Genomic DNA, 8,789 nt, shown 5'->3' on the forward strand with positions numbered 1-8,789 from the left:
TACAGGGGGTATATACAGGGGGTATATACAGGGGGTATATACAGGGGTATATACAGGGTATATACAGGGGGTATATACAGGGGTATATACAGGGGTATATACAGGGTATATACAGGGCTATATACAGGGGGTATATACAGGGGTATATACAGGGGTATATACAGGGGTATATACAGGGTATATACAGGGGGTATATACAGGGGGTATATACAGGGGGTATATACAGGGGGCATATACAGGGGTATATACAGGGGGTATATACAGGGGGTACAGGGGTATATACAGGGGTATATACAGGGGTATATACAGGGGCTATATACAGGGGTATATACAGGGGGTATATACAGGGGTATATACAGGGGTATATACAGGGGGTATATACAGGGGGTATATACAGGGGTATATACAGGGGGTATATACAGGGGTATATACAGGGGCTATACAGGGGTATATACAGGGGCTATATACAGGGGTATACTATATACAGGGGTATATACAGGGGGTATATACAGGGGGTATATACAGGGGTATATACAGGGGGCTATATACAGGGGTATATACAGGGGTATATACAGGGTATACAGGGGGGGGCTATATACAGGGGGGGGTATATACAGGGGTATATACAGGGGGTATATACAGGGGTATATACAGGGGGTATATACAGGGGTATATACAGGGGGTATATACAGGGGTATATACAGGGGGCTATATATACAGGGGTATATACAGGGGTATATACAGGGGGTATATACAGGGGTATATACAGGGGTATATACAGGGGTATATACAGGGGTATATACAGGGGGTATATACAGGGGTATATACAGGGGGGTATATACAGGGTATATACAGGGGTATATACAGGGGTATATACAGGGGGTATATACAGGGGGGGGTATATATATATACAGGGGTATATACAGGGGTATATACAGGGGTATATACAGGGGGTATATACAGGGGGTATATACAGGGGGCATATACAGGGGTATATACAGGGGGTATATACAGGGGGCATATACAGGGGGTATATACAGGGGGTATATACAGGGGTATATACAGGGGGTATATACAGGGGGTATATACAGGGGGTATATACAGGGGGTATATACAGGGGTATATACAGGGGGTATATACAGGGGTATATACAGGGGGTATATACAGGGCATATACAGGGGCTATATACAGGGGTATATACAGGGTATATACAGGGGTATATACAGGGTATATACAGGGGTATATACAGGGGTATATACAGGGGTATATACAGGGGTATACAGGGGTATATACAGGGGGTATATACAGGGGTATATACAGGGGCTATATACAGGGGTATATACAGGGGGTATATACAGGGGGTATATACAGGGGTATATACAGGGGGTATATACAGGGGTATATACAGGGGGTATATACAGGGGGGGTATATACAGGGGTATATACAGGGTATATACAGGGCTATATACAGGGGGTATATACAGGGGGTATATACAGGGGGTATATACAGGGGTATATACAGGGGTATATACAGGGGGTATATACAGGGGGGGGGTATATACAGGGGGTATATACAGGGGGTATATACAGGGGGTATATACAGGGGGTATATACAGGGGGTATATACAGGGGGTATATACAGGGGGTATATACAGGGGGTATATACAGGGGGTATATAGCCTCGGAAATTGTTATTTTGCTGCTGCTGTTTAATTATTTGTTACTTTCACATTGGTATTTTACATTTTACATTTACATTTAATAACATAACAAATTCAAGTTCGGGTGAGAGCTATTACCATTCTACATTGTTGGTTAAGGGCTTGTAAATAATCATTTCACTCTAAGGTCTACACCTGTTGTATGCAGCGCATGTGACAAATACATTTTCATTTGATTTGATGAAACTCTTAATCTCAGGGTCGTAGGTTCGAGCCCCATGTTGGGAAATACTTTTCTCCTAGGAAACACCAACTCACTTTGCAAACTGCCATCCACTTCCTCTAAGGAGTGTGCTTGCCAACCTGCATTGGAGACGTGTGTCTCTCTCTCTCTGCCCTTTAGTAACACAGCCATAATTCAATTAGAACGCCTGTCTCCCAATGTTGGCAGCTGTGCTCGATAGATGGGGAGTAGGTTGGAATAAATAGTGAGCCTTATGCTCCTTAACTTACATTTCTCTGAAGATAATTACAATCACACCGCTTGTCACATGGTGTGTTTTTCCTATCATTCCTTTTACTTTATTCACACAAGGGTGTTTCATGTGAAAAGTCAGCTTGATTCTTTCCTGCTAATGTCTGATACATCGCTAATCGATTAATTGATGCGACAGATGATACGATATGCAATCTGGTTTCCCTGCGTTTCCTTACACATTTTTCGAGTGATGTTTTCCTATAATAAACTAATGGTTTTCTATGGAGATTTACAAAAAGAACACCCTTAGCTCAATTGTCCCCATTGGGAATAGTCGCCTGGGTATGGGCGAGGGGACGGTCTACAGTTATACTGTTGCACTAGCGCTGCTGTTCCTTCAGTATGTAATCATGGCTGCATGCATCCAGTCAACACAGGCTTTTTTTCATTCCATGTGTGTCCATTCATAGTTTTTTATTGAATCTGCTCAAATTCTAAATGATCAAAAATGTATGACAATTACATACACAAACAATGGTGATGAGAGCATTAAGTTCAATTCTTCTCTTATCCCCGTTTCTCACTCTCTCAAACACAATGTGTATTCAATGGATCGAAGCACATGTGTAGAATGGTAATAGCTCTCACCCGAACTTGAATTTGTTATGTTATTAAGATATTTTTATTTTCCAGGCTGTTAAGATGCACACAGAAGATGTGTCAACTTTGTAGTCATATAAACCAATAGTCTTTTCCAGTGTCTGTAAAGGAAACCTTTGATTGGTTGAAGCCAGGCTTGTAAATGCAAGCGTCAATGGTGGCCTTCAATGCCTTCAAAGCCGTTTCTATAGAGGTCTTAAAAAAAACTTTAGATAAGCCCTTTTTAAAGATTATTAGCATCTCTGTAAATCCAGAAAACACATCAAACAGACAGTGAATCTTTGTGAAGAGGGGGCTATGTGGGTCAGTTGTGTCTGGGAGAGAGAGCTTGATTAAAGGATCAGACATCCTCATTAAAATGGGCATCTCTATAAACATGATTGCAGACTTGAAGCACAGAAGAGACATCAATACTATTTTGTCCCACAGAAACTGTGTTCGCTTTCCTTCAATGTATCCCTGTCTGTATCCCTGTGTGTGAAACATTAGTCCACGTATTGATTGATGAGCTCCAGTTAGTGTCTGTATCAACTCATGTGCTTCAGGATCATCTTTATAAGAATCTTAGTGCACTACCTGGCAGTACGGTATCTCTCTAGGTACATAGCTTGCCACTCTATAATTCATCAGTGACTGAATAAGCAGTCCTCCTGGTGCAGTAACTCCTTCAGCACTGGTTCTCAACTGGTTTTACCTCGGGATCTTAATTTAACCATTGCTTCAGTAGCAACCCAATGGCAAGCTAGTTATAATGGTGCATGTATAAGACATTTTTAATAAATGTGTTACTCAAATGTCACACTGGTGACACTCTCTCAACACAATAGATTACTACGCAAGGTCTCATTTGTCCAATTGCAATCCCGACAGAAGCTTTTTTCAAGCTATTCTGAAAATTGGATATATTCTTCAAGGCAGGGATGGGCAACTTTGATGAGGGTAGGAGCCACAAAAATAGATCTCATCATTAGGGCCGCAGTCACCACACATGACCTGCCTTTATTCTGGGGGGGAGTGCTTCAGACCTCCACACCATGTTGGTTAAAGGGTTAGATTCCCCAGGGCCCCTGAATGTAGCGAATCAACTTTGTGCCAGGGTACTCAGTTCAGAGATGGAGGACTTGGGGGAAGAGGCACAGGCAGCACATCAGGGATGATGACCTCACACTTCCAACAGAAGCAGTTGTTGCTCTCAGCAATAATAAACTCTTGCACACACACACGTTGCCATAGTTACCACAACACAGCTAGACCAGATGCCCTAGTTAAGTTCAATGTCATCACTAGTGGTGGCATATCCATGGTTGTCTTTGTCATTGTGAACATGGTTGTCTTTGTCATTGTGAATTGTGAATTCTTGTAAAGAGCAATCAGATCTACGATAAGAGGTATCGTTAGTACACTCAAGTACTTTACACGTGTTTTGCTTAGGTTCCAAAGCCATACTGATATCATGTGGAGGACTTTTTTTAATCTATTCACATGAGTATGGTTTGCTGAGAGGAAAGGGGAGATAGAATCAGTCAGGAAGTGCTTCCCTCTGCACACCTCTTGGGTTGTGAAGAGCTCCTAACTCAAGACGGGATTGTTCCTTTAGATACTACATTCCTGGAAGACTGGCCAGATCCTCATATTAATCCCTGTTAACTTCTTGCGTCGAGCCAACCCGGATCCGGGATCATGACTACAGCCTCAAGCCCATTACCATAACGCAACGTTAACTATTCATGAAAATCACAAATGAAATGAAATCAATATGCTAGCTCTCATGCTTAGCCTTTTGTTAACAACACTGTCATCTCAGATTTTCAAAAATATGCTTCTCTACCATAGCAAAACTAGCATTTAGCATTAGCATTTAGCATTAGCATTTAGCGTTAGCATCACCAGGCAACATTTTCACAAAAACCAGCAAAAACATTCAATAAATCATTTACCTTTGAAGAACTTCGGAAATTTTCAATGAGGAGACTCAGTTAGATAGCAAATGTTCAGTTTTCCTGAAAGATTATTTGTGCAGGAGAAATCGGTCCGTTTTCTGCGTCATGTTTGGCTACCAAAAAAAACGAAAATTCAGTTATAAAAACGCCTAACTTTTTCCATAATAACTCCATAATATCGACTGAAACATGGCAAACGTTGTTTAGAATCAATCCTCAATGTGTTTTTCTACATATCTCTTCAATGATGTATCGTTCCTGGAAGTGTGCTTCTCCGTCTGTATCGCATGGTAAAATGATTGCCACTGAGAATTACGCACCAACTTAGACAAAGGACACCGGACGGGACCCTGGCAAATGTAGCCTCTTATGGCCAATCTTCCAATGATATGCCTACAAATACGTCACAATGCTGCAGACATCTTGGATGAACGGCAGAGAGCATAAGCTCGTTCACAGCACATTCACAGCCATATAAGGAGACGATAGTAAAACAGAGCTTCAAAAATTCAGCTCATTTCCTGTTTGAGGTTACATCTTGGTTTCGCCTGTAGCATCATTTCTGGGGCACTCACAGATAATATCTTTGCAGTTTTGAAAACGTCAGAGTGTTTTCTTTCCAAAGCTGCCAATTATATGCATAGTCGAGCATCTTTTCGTGACAAAATATTGTGCTTAAAACGGGCACGTTTTTTTATCCAATAATGACATAGCGCCCCCATAGGTTGAAGAGGTTAAGAAACCTTTACTGTAAGCACAGTGTCCAACCCAGCAGCTCACTGCTATGTTGTTTATTGTCTCTCCTCTAGTAGGGTTGGTGGGAAGTATTCTCATGAAGCTCATCATCTATCAGCCTGCCAGTTAAACACAGCGGTAGTGATGTGTTAGCTACGGCGCACAGCCAACAAAGACTTCATGTGCTTTTAAGGTTTCATATCCCTTTAATTAGCGCTACAGCTCCTGTGGTGCTAAAGTAGAGTCCACTCTCTGGTGCTAAAGTAGAGTTTGTATGGACCACCTTTGGGCCCATGCTGCTTGTTATCACTTCCATCACCAATTGTGTGTGTGTGTGTGTGTGTGTGTGTGTGTGTGTGTGTGTGTGTGTGTGTGTGTGTGTGTGTGTGTGTGTGTGTGTGTGTGTGTGTGTGTGTGTGTGTGTGTGTGTTAAGTCACCGGACAGAGGAGAGGTTTTTGAAGTTACATACCAACTTAATGGCATCTCTGTGTAGTTTTCCTCACAAAGACACAATACTATTTTGATTGGTCAACTGTCCTCAATATAAATACATTGTCATTGGTAAAGTATAAATATAATACTACTACTACTACTATTCTTCTTATTTGCATTATAGACAATTATGCTCAAGGTGTGACTTCAGATGTCTGGAACATGCACACAATGCTAAGTCTTTCTTTCATTCTCCTGACCCAAGACTGTGTGAACACTCACAATCCTAAATCAGTACTATACTAAAGCAATTATGAGAACAGACCCACTCAGGTCCACTAATCTCCAGTCCCATTGATCAGTCCCAAGTCTGTTTATTTTTGACCCAGACTTTATAGTCTCTTAGAAACACCGCTCTTATCATCTTTCCCCAAGCTTTTAGAATGGGGGTGGGCAACTAGATTCAGCCGTGGGACGATTATTGTCAGAGCGGATGGTCGGAGGCCAGAACATAATTATATTAATTTGTGCATAAATACCTTTAAAATAAATACCTTGATTACATTGAGACACGATCACGTCTCTTTTTGTATTTGTGGGAATACTTAGGAACATATTTACTAAATTAAGTACATTTTTAGGTGAATTCCTGGTGAGTTTACTGGGGGATTTTTGTTTACCCAAAACTAAAATCCTCACCAAAAAAAAATGTTGGGGGGCCCCCCAAATAAATCACGTGCCTGTTGCAATGCCTGGTTTAGAGGAACTGCATTATAGCATGTGGTACTGATTTTTCTCAGGTACATAACACTCCTAAGTTAGGTCAATGATACATTTGAAACATCAGTTACCCTCTAAATATATACATTATTGAACAGATGTGTTAGTAGAGTTGATTGATTTATCCAGTATCATTTGTTGCTACTGTGTATGGAACCACCCTCAAGGTGTCATGTATTGTCATGTTATGTCTTGTTCCTGTTCTTTCTCTTCACTCCGTTTCCCCCTGCTGGTCGTATTAGGTTACCTTCTCTTCCTTTACTTCCCCCAGCTGTTCCTCATCTTCTCTAACTACCTCGTTCACCCTTTTCCCACCTGTTCCTTTTTTCCCTCTGATTAGGTCTCTATTTCTCTCTCTGTTCCTGCTTCTGTCTTTGTCAGATTCTCGTTTGAGTTTCTCATGCCAGAACCAAACTATCGTCACGTTTGCTTCACCCTTGTCTCGTCCTGTCGGAATCTGCCTGTTCATCTGATGCTACGTGTGATCAGGTACCTCTGTCCTCTACAACCCATGCCTACCCAGAGAGACCAGCAGTCTGTCACCGCTAACCCTGCTATTCTCCTCTGCTGCTAAGAAGGGGACTCTTCTGTAATATCAGAAGGACTTTATGATTTATTTGTCGCCCTCTCTGCGGGTTGTCTATTTTGCCATTCAATACATCTGAAGAGGATCTATGTCTTCCCTGTGTTTTGACATTAAAGGACTCTGTTTTTGTTAAACCGCTTTTGGGTCCTCACTCACCTGCATAACAGAAGAATCTGACCAAGAATGGACCCAGCGACTTCGGATCCTCTCCACTCAGCCGTCGAGATCCAGGGAGCGATGCTAGGCAGACACGAGCAGGAATTGTCTGCTGCTCGACATGCCGTTGAGACCCTGGCCGTCCAAGTCTCCGACCTCACAAAACAGATTCACCATCTCTGCCTCGATCCACCGGCCACTTCCAGGGCTTCCGAATCTCCGGAGCCCAGAATCAATAACCCGCCGTGTTACTCTGGGGAGCCCACTGAATGCCGCTCGTTCCTCACCCAGTGTGATATTGTGTTTTCTCTCCAGCCCAACACTTACTCCAGGAGCACAGCTCGTATCGCCTACGTCATATCTCTCCTTACTGGACGGGGTTCGTGAGTGGGGCACGGCAATCTGGGAGGCGAGGGCTGAGTGTACTAACCAGTATCAGGACTTTAAGGAGGAGATGATACGGGTTTTTGATCGTTCTGTTTTTGGGGAGGAAGCTTCCAGGGTCCTGTCTTCCCTATGTCAAGGTAATCGATCCATAACAGATTACTCTATTGAGTTTCGCACTCTTGCTGCCTCCAGTGACTGGAACGAGCCGGCTTTGCTCGCTCGTTTTCTGGAGGGTCTCCACGCGGAGGTAAAGGATGAGATTCTCTCCCGGGAGGTTCCTTCCAGCGTGGATTCCTTGATTGAACTCGCTATTCGCATAGAGCGACGGGTTGATCTTCGTCACCGAGCTCGTGGAAAGGAGCTCGCGTTATCCGTTGCCCCCCTCTCCGCATCACTACCATCTTCCTCCGCCGGCTCGGGTGCTGAGCCTATGCAGCTGGGGGGTATCCGCATCTCGACTAAGGAGAGGGAACGGAGAATCACCAACCGCCTCTGTCTCTATTGCGGTTCCGCTGGTCATTTTGTCACTTCATGTCCAGTAAAAGCCAGAGCTCATCAGTAAGCGGAGGGCTACTGGTGAGCGCTACTACTCTGGTCTCTCCTTCAAGATCCTGCACTACCTTGTCGGTCCATCTACGCTGGACTGGTTCGTCAGCTTCCTGCAGTGCTTTGATAGACTCTGGGGCGGAGGGCTGTTTTATGGACGAAACCTGGGCTCGGGAACATGACATTCCTCTCAGACAGTTAGGGGAGCCCACGGCCTTGTTCGCTTTGGATGGTAGTCCTCTCCCCAGGATTCAGCGTGAAACGCTACCTTTAACCCTCACTGTCTCTGGTAATCATAGCAAAACCATTTCTTTTTAAATTTTTCGTTCACCTTTTACACCTGTTGTTTTGGGCCATCCCTGGCTAGTTTGTCATAATCCTTCTATTAATTGGTCTAGTAATTCTATCCTCTCCTGGAACGTCTCTT

This window comes from Oncorhynchus nerka, linkage group LG15, assembly GCF_034236695.1.
Source record: "Oncorhynchus nerka isolate Pitt River linkage group LG15, Oner_Uvic_2.0, whole genome shotgun sequence".
Lineage (NCBI taxonomy): Eukaryota > Metazoa > Chordata > Actinopteri > Salmoniformes > Salmonidae > Oncorhynchus > Oncorhynchus nerka.